This window comes from Musca domestica, unplaced genomic scaffold (genome assembly GCF_030504385.1).
Source record: "Musca domestica strain aabys unplaced genomic scaffold, Musca_domestica.polishedcontigs.V.1.1 15, whole genome shotgun sequence".
Lineage (NCBI taxonomy): Eukaryota > Metazoa > Arthropoda > Insecta > Diptera > Muscidae > Musca > Musca domestica.
Window position 1 is genome coordinate 1,661,306 of NW_026712207.1, and position 13,833 is coordinate 1,675,138.

General features: G+C 30.3%; 1 protein-coding gene across 1 annotated transcript in view; it reads left to right on the plus strand.

Moving 5' to 3' along the window:
• The first annotated feature begins 3,423 nt into the window (after positions 1 to 3,423).
• Positions 3,424 to 13,833, plus strand: part of LOC101897464 (solute carrier organic anion transporter family member 74D) — an 81,569-nt gene continuing 71,159 nt past the window's right edge. Inside the window, exon 1 of the mRNA XM_059119475.1 lies at positions 3,424 to 3,554. The gene's annotated coding sequence lies outside the window, so the exon portion shown is untranslated. The remainder of the gene's footprint in view (positions 3,555 to 13,833) is intronic.

The window sequence follows — 13,833 nt, forward strand, 5'->3', positions numbered from 1 at the left end:
ACAGCAGATCTTTTGTTTGTAGAAATAATGCTATGTATGAAATATTAGGGGAACCGGATGCTTATTTCAGATTTAATAATTGGTTATTCAAATCTTTAAACCTTTGTGGGGGAGGAACCATAAGGAGTGGATCGATACTGTCCATTTTTGCACCAGATCTTGTGTTAATAGAAATATTGAGATGTACCGAGTTTGAATGAAATCGAAAGCTCATTTCGCGTTTTACAAACTTCATGGCTATTCAAAATTTTGACCTCTATATGGGAAAGGCAGCAGAAGGAGTGAACCGATGTCTACCATCATACATCTTCACAGCAGATCTTGTGTTAGTGGATATAATGGGAGGTGTGAAAGTTGAAGAGTACCGGATGCTTATTTCGGATTTTATTATCGTTTTGGTTATTCAAAATTTTAACCCTTTTTGGGGGAGTTACCAGAAGAAATGGTCCGATCTCTACCATCTTTATTACAGATCTTGTGTTGATGGAAATATTGAGATGTGTCAAGTCTGACTCGGAATTGCATGTTAAATTTGCGTTTTATAAGCTTCATGGATATTCAAAATTTTGACCCTTTGTGGGGGAGGTACCAGAAGGAGTGGACCGATGTATTCCTTCTTCACAGCAGATTTTGTATTTATAGAAATAATGGGATGTGTGAAATATGAAGAGAACCGGATACTTATTTCGGATTTTATGATAGTTTTGGTTATTCAAAACTTTGACCCTTTGTTCGGGAGGTACCAGAAGAAATGTTCCGATTTCTAACATCTTTATAACAGCTCTTGTGATGATAGAAATATTGAGATGTGTCAAATCTGAATCGGAATTGGATGTTAATTTCGCGTTTTATAAGCTTCATGGATATTCCAAATTTTGACCCCTTGTGAGGGAAATACCAGAAGGAGTGGACCGATATATTCCATCTTCGCACTAGACCTTGGGTTAATGAAAATATTCTGATGTGTGTAATTCGAAGACAATCGGACTATTAGATCACATTTTATATAAGTTATAATTATTCAAAATTTTGACCCTTTGTGGGGGAAGTACTTGATGGAGTGGACCGATATTGTCCATTTTCGCACCTGACCTAGCACTGATGCAAATATTGGGATTTGCAAAGTTTCAAGAAAATTGAATGATCCTTTCTTTTTCTATGAAGTAATTTATTTTCTTTGAAAATTTCGAACTTTTGTGGGGGAGGTACCAGAAGGAGTGGACCGATATATTCCATCTCCACACCAGACCTTGGGTTAATAAAAATATTGTGATGTGTGTAATTTGAAGACAATCGGGTTCTTACATCACATTTTATAAGAACCAGAATTATTCCAAATTTTGACCCTTTGTTGGGTAGGACTTAAAGGAGAGGACCGATATTGTCCATTTTCGCACCTGATCTAGCACTGATGCAAATATTGGGATTCGCAATGTTGGATCAAATTTGGATTATCGTTTTTGTTGAAAATTTTTACCTTTTGTGGGGGAGGTACCAGCAGGTGTGGACTTATATATTTAATATTCACACCAGACTTTGGGTTCATAAAAATACTGTGATGTGTGTAATTTGAAGACAATCGGGTTCTTACATCATATTTTTAAGAGCCTGAATTATTCCAAATTTTGTGGTGGTAGTGCTTGATGGAGTGGACCGATTTTGCCCATCTCCGAACACGATCTAAGTTTCACAATAATATTACGATGTACCAAATTTGAATCAAGTCGGATACTTCCTTCGAGGGTAATCGTCCCCAGCTGGACAGACAGATGGACGGTCACCCCTAGATCGACTCCACATGTCCTGACACGGATTTCGACCAAAGAGACCTAGGTTCTACAATCGTAATTTCAATTAGGCACGTTTTGGCCGTATATATATGATATATAACCTTTTTAGCCATATGGCTGAGGGTATAAAAACCGACCATATATATTTTTGATCCCAAATTTGTCTTGAAATGGCAACTCTGTTAAGGATTTATGGTCTTTGGGCCCTTTTATCAGCCAAACAAAGATCAATATATAAAGAAATCAATGTAAATGGCCATTGATTCTTAGGGCAAGACGAAGCGAAAGCAGCATTATCATCGGATGCAACGAATGATGCTGCAGCACTCAAACTGAGGCAGTGCGTAAACCAGACCATGGTCGGCCATTGCAGTGCTGCAGTGGCGATTGAATGCTGGCCATTAATCGGCTATGTACGTACACTGATTACAATGCTGTCCTGCTGCAGTAGTTGTGGCATGAAATGCGTTCGTTATCTGTGTTTTTGAGATTTTCGATATTTTTTTTTTTGCTTTTCGGCCAACCCAGTGGCTAAAGACGTTGACGTCGTATTCAGCCGCCAAGTAGTGTTTCTGAATTTCAAAAAAATAATACTTTTTTCACTTTTTTTGCGTGTGATTCCATATGGCCGTATTTGTCTCATTGCGAGTTACTTTTTTACGCTATTCTCAATTGTTTTCAATTTAAATTCTGCTTAAGAAAAAAAAAATTGAAATAAAATCGTGTATGACCAGCCAGTCAGCCAGCAAAGCAACCAATCCAACCAACCAACCATTGCCGTTGTCTGTTTTGTTGTCGTCGTCGTCGTTGAGTCGCTGTTGTCCATCCACACTCACTCACGTCGTATCCGTCAGACAATGTCCACAGCCAGAAGTCGTAGTCGTCGTTGTAGTCGTCAAATTGGTGTTGTGGTGTCTCGCGTAGTAGGTCTTAAATAATGTTCTCAGAATGAAAACGCAATTATTCGCTCCCGAGCCGTTGTCTCCGAAAGTGGTTTCAATAAAAATCCCTCCCAAAAATTGAAGAAAAAAAATTACACAAAAAATTCAAACCCGAAATATCTACATAAAATTGAATTAATATCCAAAAATAAATACAATAAAAATTCTGAAAAGAAGAAGAATTAAAAAAAAAAAAATAAATAAAATTTGAAAAAAATCCATTCATACTCAAAACAATTAACCCAAAAATTATCTTTAAAACAAATAAACAAAAAAAAAAATAAAGATAATTTACCTGAAATTTTGCTAAACAAAAAAATCGAAGAAAAAAAAAAACGGAAAAAAATAAAAAATCAACAAGAAAACAATTAAAAAAATAAAAATAAATAAATAATAAAAAATAATTAAGTGACAGAAAATATTGATGTGCCAAAATAATATTAATTCTCAGAATTTAAGTGGTATTTGAAAAAAAAAACTGTGAAAATTTTGTGCCAAAATAATAATAATTCTCAGAATTTAAGTGAGATTTGGAAAAAAGAACAAACTGCGAAAATTTTAAAGATATTTTTAAGAGAAAATAATAAAATATCACAATAAATATTTTAAAAATAAAAAAAGAATAATAAATATAAAACAAATACAAATTATTTTTATAGGTTGGTGTGTGTTTGAAAATTAAATAAAACAAATTAAAAATTATAAGAAAAAATTTCAACTCAAAAATTAAAACCCCAGAAAAAAACGTAAAAAATTATTTTAAGAAGACAAAAAAAAATCAAAGATACTCTTCAACAATTTTCAGAACTACAAAATATTTGAGGTAAATTGAATAAAATTTAATTATAGTATTTTTATATTTTTATTATTTTTATGGAAAGCCTGAAAAAGTTATTAGAGTAAGAATTGCAATATTTTATTTTTAGTTTTTTTTTTTTTAATAAAGAGCTAAATTTTAGGAACTTAAAGTTTTTTCGAAAAAAATGGGAAGAATTTTACAAGGGTCTTTAATGATGCTGTGGGTTGGAAAACTACGTTTAAAATGATTTTTTTTTAAATAAAAAATTAAGTCTATTTTTGATTTTTTTAATATTTTTCGAAAAAAAAAAATGGAAGAAATGTACAAAGGGCTTTAATGATGCTGTGGGTTGGAAAAAGGTTAAGAGGATTTATTAATAAAAAAAACGAACTGTATTTCTGATTTTTAAAATATATAATTAAAGGGTTTTAGTTTTTTTTTTAATATTTTTAGGGGGGCTCTGCTGATAAAAACTCAAAAAATGGAATTTTTCAAAAAAAAAAAAAAAAAAAAAGAGAGAAAATTGCACAAAGGGGTTTAACGGTACTGTTTGGTTTGGAAAAGGTTAATTTTTAACTAAAAATGAACTCTATTTTTGATTTTTTAATTATATTTTTTAAAGGGGTTTAGTATTTTTTTTAATATTTTTGAAAAAAGGTTCTGGTGATAAAAACTTAAAAAACTTAGTTTTTTTCCAAAAAAAAAAGGAAGAACTCTACGAAGGGCTTTAATGGTGCTGTGGGGTTGGAAAAAACGTTTAAAAGGTTTTTTTTTTAATAAAAAAAAAACTGACTCTATTTTTGATTTTTTAAAGGGTTTTAGATTTTTTTTTTTTTAATTTTTTTCGAAAGTGATATAAACTTGAATTCTTTAAAAAAAATTGAAAGGTGTAATTGCGAAATACTTCTAAAAAAAATATTTAGAAAAGTATTTTGATATTTAAACAAGTAAAAAAGCCGTGCTTTTTAATACCCTATACCATCCGGAAGCAAAAAAAATCGAAAACTACTACTTAAATTAAATCCGGTAAATAATGTCGCTATACAAAGGCGTGGACCTGTATACAAAAATGTTTGTCATAGGTTGTAGTACCCATTAAGGTCTTCCAATACGAAATTTGAAATAATTCTGGTAAGTAATGTTGCTAAAATCATGAAAATACCGAATATAGGCAGGTACCGCTATACGAAGGCCTTGACCTGCTTACGAATTTTTTTGCCATAGGTTGTAGTACCCATTAAGATCTTCCAATACGAAGTTGAAAAGATGAAATCATGAAAATACCGAATATCAGGAGGTACCTTTATATGGGCCTATACGAAAGCGTGGACCGACATGGCCCAATTACGAACTTAACCTACCTACTGGTAAACTATGCATGTATGCAAAATTTTAGCCTTTTATCTCAATTCCTTCGAAAGATAGAGTGATTACAGCAGACAGACGGACATCGCTAGATAGTCTTAGAATACGCTCATCCAGAATATGTATACTTTGTAGGGTCTATCTTGAATATTTATCTTATGAATATTTCAAGATCTGTTATAAAGATGGTAGATATTCGAGCTTTCCCTGCGGGTACCTCCCCCATAAAGGGTCAAAGTTTTGAATAACCAAAACGATCATAAAATTCGAAATAAGCATCTGGTTCTCTTCAAAATACATGATTCACAATATTTTTATTAACCTGGTGTGAAGATAGGATATATCGGACCACGCCTTCTAGAAACCACCCCCCCCCAAAATTGGGTCAACATATTGAATATCCGTGAAGCTTATAAAACGCGAAATTACCATCAGATTCTATTCGGACTTGGCACATCTCAAAATATCTATCAACACAAGATCTGTTATAAACATGGTAGAGATCGGAGTATTTCTTCTAGTACCTCCTCTACATAGGGTTCATGATTTTGAAAAACAAAACACTTAAATAAAGCGAAATAGGCATCCAACTCTTTTCAAATTTCGCACATCTAAATATTTTTGCTAACGCAAGATCTGTTATGAAGATGATTTATATTTGCCAACCCATTCTGCTACCTCATCCACAATTGGTCACAATTTCTAATGTTTACATTTGTCATAACTTGCAAATTAAGTCGGCGATTTTTTACGACTTGCTATATCTAAATATTTCACTTAACCAAAAACCTAAGATGAATATGGAATTTATGATTTCGCATAAAATTGGGTATAAATGTTCGATTTCCTTCAAATTTTGCACATACTAATTTTTTTTGTCTGGATTAAATAAAGTATGAAAATGGAATAATTCGATCCGCTATATTTTCACATTTTCCAAAAATTTACACATATCTCATATAAAATGGAGGCACGTTGTAATATTTATATCAGTCATAGGTTAGATACGATTCGGTCAATATTGGCCAACTGCTTCCGAACCTGCCCATAAAGAGTCAACAGTTTGAATAATCATAAGTCAAGACTGGGGTATACATATGCCGTCAAAACCGACCGATACTATTTTATTTGTTTAATGTTTTTTAAATAAATTTTTAGTTTTTTTAGTTTCAGTAGCGAATTTTTGCAAAGTATGTTTCGAATTTTTAATATAATTTGAAAGATAATTTTGAATATTAAATTTTTTCTTAGAATTTTTTTTTTCAATTTTCTTAACTTTCTAACGAATTTCAATTATAATAACTAAGTTTTTTTTTCAAAATTTTTAAATAATTTACGAATTTATAATATGGATTTTTTAGACATTTTCAGACAAGAGATTGTAAATTTTTTATTATATATTTTGAAGTATCAAGATTATCATTGCCATTATTTCAATTATAACTAATAATAATAATATTATTATTATAATTTAAATTATTTCTTATTGCTGATCTGTTAAATAAAATATTAAAAGTTTGGTTTTTTTTAAACAACACCCTCCCATCTCCTATCTTACAAAGGTTCTGTACGCATGCAAGTAATTCTCAAATCTAAGAATCCTTCACACCATGTAAACAATGGAAAGGTATTGCGATGTTGACAGGGCGAAAGAATAATAAACAAATCCCGACATAATTCAAAGAAATAAATTGCGCAGTTTTACAGATTCCCTGGCAATCCAAGAGATTGATTTCTTTCCACAGGTCATGGCCAGTCTGGGGTGTTTGTTTTCTTAGCAACACATGCATAAAAAAAAAAAGTTAACTGATATTGGAAAATGGTATTGCTCCATGAATAAACAATCTATTGTAAATACACTTTAAGATTAACAGGGCTATGAATTTGAATATACAGGGATATTTTAAGGGATAAAAATGTCAATTTTTTGAAATAATTTTGGCAGATCAACCAAGATATAATTATGGATTTTTTTTTAACATTGTTAATGACTCACGGAGATATTACCATGGTTCTTGTTTTGAAATATTTTTAAAGGGGTTTTAAATATATAAATATATATATATATATATATATAAATATATATTTTTTTTAAGTGAACTGTTGGAGACCAAATCGTTGTTTTTTGGCTGGTGCCGTTTTTATTTTTATTATTATTATTATTATTATTTTTTTTTTTTTTGAAAGGGCCTTCCATGATGTAATCGTAGTTTTCTTTTAAATAATATTTGAAAGTTTGTTGGTTTTTAAAGTTTTAAATTTTATTTTTTACAAAGAGATTTTGGAGTTAGTCGTGGATTTCTTTTAAATATTCTGCATGCGCTTTTAATAATTTAAAACTATTTTTCATAGTGTATGATTTTCGTGAAACATTTTTATAGAACTTTTAAAATAAAGAAAAAAATTTTAACAGGTTTTTATTAAAATTTTATTTATTTCAAAAAAAAAAATCACTTAGATTATACTAGTCATAATATATATTTTTGTCTATTGACATTTTTTTTTTAATTTTTTCAAACTTTTTTTTGAAAACTTTTTAAAAATAATTTTTTGAGGTGAAATATTTAATTTTTTATGGGGATCTTTAGACCCATATATGTGCTGTTTTTTTTAAAAAAACTGTGTAGATAACCTTCTGAATTAAACTTTTTAGAATTTTTGAGAGCTTTTTAAAGGTATTTTTTTTTGGGATTAAACAATATATTTTAAAGGACATATCCAGTTTTTAAAGCATGGTTTTGATGATCGTAGATCTTTTTCAATTCTTTTAAGGGTCACCTGGGTCTTTGTTTCGCTTGGGCTATTGAGAATGTTCTAGAGGAATTTCAGAACTAAAACGTTGGTTTTAAAAGAAATTTTCCAGGGATCCTTTAAGTCATTGGTTTCAACAATTCCATCGGATTTCTTTTTTTTAATGATTTGAGTATCTTCGGCACTACAAACCCGGACCTTTTTTAATTTTTGTAAGTTTTTTTCTGAATTACAAACGTGCATTTGTTTAAAGGTTGTGACAAAATACAACCTTCCAAGATAAAAAAGTGTGTCTTTAATTTTTTTTTAAATTCCGAGATACATATTTTTTTTACCAAATTTTTTGAGATCCTTCAAAAACATTTTTTTGCTGAAGATTTTCAGATTTTTTTTAATAACTTTGTCGAGTTTTGGAACCATGTTTATTCTATAGATGTATTCTGAAAATATTCAACGATGCAATGATTCTATTCAAAGGGTCTTGTGAGTTATAGACGTGAGGATTTTAACGGAATTTGTTTAATAGGATCTTGTAAACTTCTAACTTGGATTTGCATTAAAAATTTGTTAAAAGTGGGATTTTTATGGTCTTTTGGGGTAAATTCAGCACTATAATTTGCAGCGTTTTAAAGTTTTCTTCTCGCGTTTAAAACGTGGTCAATTAAATATTTGTTCATATAATCTTTAGAGCCATTAGTGTATATTTTTGAAAACTTGCGGAAATTATGGTCAGAAATTAGTTCTTTAATGATTTTTTCAAATGAATTCGTTAACATATATTTTCAGAGGATCTTCGTTTTCACAAGATTTCAGGACTGTTGTAAACATTGGATTTTTTTTTTAAATTTTAAGAATTTTATTGTTGTTTTTAGAACTTTTAGGATCTTCAGAAACAAAAACGTGGATAATTTCTGGTTTAATTTTTTAAATCCTTAAACCTTTGCTTTTTTAAAAATAGTTTTCTTTTTAAGTTGGGTTTAAGCTTAAGGCATAAGATTTTGGAAATACTTATAAAAAGTCTGGTTTTTTTGGAGGTGCTATGGTGAACATTTACGAGTAGTTTTCTAAAATATTTTTGGATGCAAATGGCGGATTTTATCATTGAACCATCAAGACTACAATAATAGATGTTTTACTTTTTCCGAAATTGAATAAAAAATACAGATACAACTACAAACATTTTAAACGTTTGATTTTTTCCTGCATTTTTAAAATTATCCTTCATCTCAAAAAATATTTATTTCTTTACAAGATAATGTTAAAACACTTCTCATTGTCTTATTATTGTTAGATATCCTTTTGTATTCCCAATTTTTTGGGGATGCAATTTTTTGCATGCAAATTTTCTTTCCCACGATTTTAACCCCTTCTTCTGTGTTTTTCTAATATTCAACAATAAAGACCCTCAAAAATAATTGCTTTTTTTGGGTATTTATTTCAATCAAATAAAAAAGATATAAAGCAACAAAACAAACCTTTGTTTCGAAAACAAAAAAAAGTGAATCAAAATTGACGTTTTGCATTGTTTGTGCATAATTTTTTTTTTTTTTTTGGGTAATAAATCTGCGAAGATAGTGTGGTCTGAATGCCTGTGAATAAACATGGCAAACTCCGAAAATAAAAAGCATGCAGTTCATAAAAAAACGCTAATTAAGCCACACTCTTTTCGTTGCTTCGAATCCTCTTTCAAAGGCTCTGAGGATAAAACGGCATTTTTAAGACCATTATATAAAATTGCTTCCATGAGATCTCCCGCATGAGACAGATAACTTCTTGAATATACATATGAGCGAAAGCTGTAATTAAAAAATAACTGCTAAGTGAGCCACATTTTTTTTTCAAATTGCGTTGTAGGCTGTACCTCTTAGGAGAGCTCTCGATATCCGAGTTATTCCAAACCTTCGACTGAGAAATCTTCCCACAAGATTCTCCCACCGTTCATATATATACATATGTATCTTGAATATATACACATGTAATAATATGTTTATGTTTGTATGAATGTATTTATTTCTCAGTTATTTTTTTTTTCACGACGCGTATGTAAATTACAAAATTATTTATCTATGGAATACTACCCCACGTTTCGAATATAATGCGTCTACATATATTGGGTGTTAACTAACAATTTGTTGTCGCATTGATAACGCACCATGTGAATTGACATGAGGGATATGATAAATCGGGTACAGTGGGAGAGAAAAGTGAACAAACAAAGTTTCTATAGAGCAAAAAATTTTTTTTCAAAAACTCCTCGTGTTTTGGTCAACAGATCCATGGAATTTTTTTTTTTTTGAAAAAATCCACGGATTCACAGAAAAAAATCTTTAAAAAAATCCATGTTTTTTGGTCCCCAGATCCTTGGAAAATTTTCCAGAATAAAATCCAAGGAAATCCAAGGAAAATTATCAAAAACAAAAAGAAAAAAAAATCTTAAAAAATTCTCGCTTTTTGGTCCGCAGATCCTTGGAAAAATTTCACAGAGGTCCATGGGAAGATCCTAGAAAAAAATCCACGTATATTTGTCCTAAGATCCTTTGAATAAAATCTTGAAAAAAAAAAATTTAAATCCGCAGAAAACAATTCTTAAACAAATCCACGTTTTTTTTTGGTCCTCAAATCCTTGGAAGAATTACTAGAAATCTAGAGATACTTGAGAAGATTTTCAAAAAAAAAAAAAAATCTTAAAAAAATCTCGTTTTTTATTTCGCAGATCTTTAGAGAAAGATCCAAGAAAATCCGAAGATCCTTTAAAAAAAATTGCAGATCTTTGGAGAAATTCTTGAAAAAATTCACGGAGGACCATGGGAAGATCCTAGAAAAAAAATGTTAGAAAGTCTACGTTTATTTGTCCTAAGATCGTTTGAAAAAAATCGTGAAAAAATTTCTTTCTTCTTTCTTTCTTTGTCTGAAGATCCTTTGAAAAAAATCTTTAAAAAATCCAAATTTATTGGTGCAAAGATCCTTTGAAAAAATCTTTAAAATATCCACGTTTTGTTCGACCGAAGATCTTTGGGAAGATCCTTTGAAAAAATCTTTTAAAAATCCACGTTTTGTTTGACCGAAGATCTTTGGGAAGATCCTTTGAAAAAAATCTTTAAAAAATCTTTAAAAAATCCACGTTTTGTTTGACCGAAGATCGTTGGGAAGATCCTTTGAAAAAAATCTTTTAAAAATCCACGTTTTGTTTAACAGAAGATAATTGGGAAGATCCTTGGAAAATATATTTTAAAAATCCACGTTTTGTTTGCCCGAAGATCGTTGAGAAGATCCTTTGAAAAAAATCTTTAAAAAATCTAAGTTTTGTTTGACAGAAGATCGCTGAGAAGATCATTTGAAAAAAAAATATTTAAAAAATCCACGTTTTTTTTAAATTCACGTTTTATTTGACCGAAGATCTTTGGGAAGATCCTTGAAAAAAATCTTTAAAAATCCACGTTTGTTGGCCTAAAGGGCTCGGGGAAAAATTCTTTAGAAATCCACATTTGTTGGTCTAAAAAATTCGGGGAAAATTCTTTAAAAAATCCACGTTTGTTGGTCTGAATTGGTCAAGGAAAAATTCTTTAAAAAAATATTCAAATAATCCACGTTTATTGGTCTGAAGGTATTTGGAAAAAAAAAACATTTAAAACCCACGTTTATTGGTCTGAAGGTATTTGGAAAAAAACATTTAAAACCCACGTTTATTGGTCTGAAGATATTTGGAAAAATATATTTAAAAAATCCACGTTTCCCACGAAGATCCTTTAAAAAAATTAAAAAAAAACACGTTTATTGCTGCGAAGATTCTTTGAAAAAATATTCTTTAAAAAATTCATGTTTATTGGTCTGAGAGTCCTTGAAAAATATTCTTTCAAAAATCCTCGTTTATTGTTCCGAAGATCCTTGGAAAAAAATTTAAAAAATCCAATATTATTGGTCTGAAGATCCTTGGAAAAAATTCTTAAAAAAATCCCCAATTATTCCTGCAAAGATCCTTGTAAAAAATTCTTAAAAAATCTCCAATTATTCCTGCGAAGATCCTTGTAAAAAATTCTTTAAAAAATCCCAAATTATTCCTGCGAAAATCCTTGAAAAAAATTCTTTAGGAAATCCTCGTTTATTGGTCTGAAGATCCTTGGAAAAAAATATTTAAAAAATCCACGTTTATTGGTCGAAGATCCTTAAAAAGATTTTTAAAGATTTTTAAATCCACGTTTATTGGTCCGAAGATCCTTGAAAAAAATTCTTTAAATAATCTACTTTTACTGGTCCGAAGATCCTTAGAAAAAATCTTTAAAAAATCCACGTTTATTGTTCCGAAGATCCTTGGAAAATATTCTTAAAAAAAATCCCCAATTATTCCTGCGAAGATTCTTGGAAAAATTCTTTAGGAAATCCTCGTTTATTGGCCTGAAGATTCTTGACAAAATTCTTTGAAAATCCACGCTTATTGTTCCGAAGATCCTTGGAAAATATTCTTAAAAAAAATCCCGAATTATTCCTGCGAAGATCCTTGGAAAAATTCGTTTATTGGTCTGAAGGTATGTGGAAAAAAAATATTTAAAAAATCCACGTCTATTGATCCGAAGATCCTTGGAAAAATTCTTTAAAAAATCCACATTTATAGGTCCGAAGATCCTTGGCAAAAATCAACGTTTATTGGTCTGAAGATCTTTGGAAAAAATTTTTAAAAAATCCATGTTTATTGGCCCGAAGATACTTGGATATATTTAAAAAATCCACACTTATTGGTCTGAAGATCCTTAGAGAAATTCTTAAAAAAATCTACGCTTATTTGCTCTGGAGTTCCTTGGGAAAAAATTCACGTTTATTTTTTAAGATTATTTTAAAAAAATCATTATAATAATTTATCTCCCCACTTTTGCCTGTCACTGTTTAGCCCCTGAAAATGTAATTTCCATTATCCCCGGTACATGCGTAAACATATTTTATGTATTTTCGACATACATTATTCAATTTTCCTCAAAAAAAAAAGAAAACGGAAATGAAATGGAAGTGGAAATGAAAAAAGCAACCGCTACGGGCTGGTTGGTGATAACGAAAGGGGACAGCCTTGGAAAAAAGAGCTGGGACCTGATCTGCTGGTATGACAGACAACCAACACCAAAAAAGGGGGAAAGGTTATGCCGCGGAAAATGAGCAAATGAAGATCTCTACAGAAGAAAAAAAAAACTCCCCTATAAAATAAATGCAAACGATTGCTCGTCTGGGAGCTATTCAGGGGAGGAGTGGAACAAACTTTGCCAGACATTTTCGTTGATATAGACAGACAGACACACACTGACATAAATCAAGTTCAAGGTCTATCAATTGAATTAAATATAATGCTTAAATGCGATTTGTTGGCTTGTTTGTTCGATTCGAACACAAACACTCACTCACACTTGTTGTGTTGCTTGTTTGCCAGACTCTTTCATTGTCGCTTTGTTTTTTTTTCCTTGTCATTTTCTGCTTAGGCCATGTTTTATTTTTATTTGAAAAAAATCATAAAAAGAATAATATTTTTATTTTTTAATTGATATTTTATTAACTTTGATAACTCGTAGGACATCAATTGATGATTTGATGGCGGCTCAGTCACTCATGTCTGACTTCTTGCCAGGCCTCAAATTAAGAGAGACAATTTGAAACATTGTCTCGAATATAATTGGAATTTAAAAAGAAAGAAAAAAACCGTTAAATAATTTAAATCAAACAGCTAACATGACATTTTCCTCGCCAACGGGGTCTAACTGTCAAAAATCAATTGGAAATATATACATATATATGCAAGTTATCAAGTACTCAAGTTATCTAAGATCAAAGATGGAGAATATGTTCATCGACGAAAGGTTCACAGAATTTTTAATGTGGGTTTGAAAAAAACCTTCAAAAGTCAACAAACGTCGATTTCAAAAACATCCTTTCAAAGATCCTTTCCAACGATAAAAGAGAATTCTTTAAAGAATTTTCTTTCTAAAGATCCTCTTTTCGAAAAAATGGGCATTTTAATAATTTTTTGAATAAAAAAAGGATATTTGGAATCGAAATCTATGAAACATCCAGGATTATCGCTGGAAAATCGTTGGAGAAAAAATTCTTTTTATGGATAAAAATTTTTAAAAATCTACTTTTACCGGTGGGAGGCTCTTTTTAAAAAAAATCTTTAAAAATCTACTTTTACCGGTGGGAGGCTCTTTTTGAA